Here is a 630-nt window from a genome sequence, read left to right on the forward strand (position 1 = left end):
AAGGATCACCTGAGCACAGCAGGTCGAGGCTGCAGTGGCCACGAGTGTGCTACTGCACTCCAACCTGGCGACAGAGTATGACTCCAATTCAAAAAAAAAAAGACAAGTGTTATTATCTTCCCCACCTAAATCATCACTAAAACCCTAGCTCCAGCTTCCTGGAAAAGCTTTAAACACAGAAAAGCAGCCTAGCCTAGGTTCTAGAGGGCACATGATGCAGGTTAGTAGCTGCCCCAGGAAAGGGAAGAATGGGAGAGAGAGACACAAAGGAGGCTCTAAATGCGGCTGTTAAGTGCATTTTGTTTTTTAAGAGGAAAGGGAAATAACCTGAAGGGTTAACATTTGTCAGTTCTGGGATTCAAGAATGTTTGTTGTATTGTTCTCTGGACTTTCCTGAAGTATTTCAAGATCATTAGAATAAAAAATAAATAAAACAGGCTGGCCAGAGAGTTTACGCCTGTAATCCCAGCATCGTGGGAGTCTCAGGTGAAAAGACAGCTTGAAGCCAGGAGATTGAGACTAGCCTGGGCAACGTGAGACTCATCTCTACAAGAAAACTTAAAAATTAGACAAGTGTGGTGCATACCTGTAGTCCAACCTACTCAGGAGGCTGAGGCAGGAGGACTGCAT

At 44.6% G+C, this 630-nt stretch overlaps 1 protein-coding gene across 1 annotated transcript in view; it reads right to left on the reverse strand.

Annotated features, from left to right (window-relative positions):
* Positions 1-630, reverse strand: part of IQGAP1 (IQ motif containing GTPase activating protein 1) — a 112,898-nt gene that overhangs the window by 111,222 nt on the left and 1,046 nt on the right. The gene's annotated exons all lie outside the window — the stretch shown is intronic.

Source organism: Carlito syrichta, unplaced genomic scaffold (genome assembly GCF_000164805.1).
Source record: "Carlito syrichta isolate Samal-C Ts95f unplaced genomic scaffold, Tarsius_syrichta-2.0.1 Scaffold304234, whole genome shotgun sequence".
Classification (NCBI taxonomy): Eukaryota; Metazoa; Chordata; class Mammalia; order Primates; family Tarsiidae; genus Carlito; species Carlito syrichta.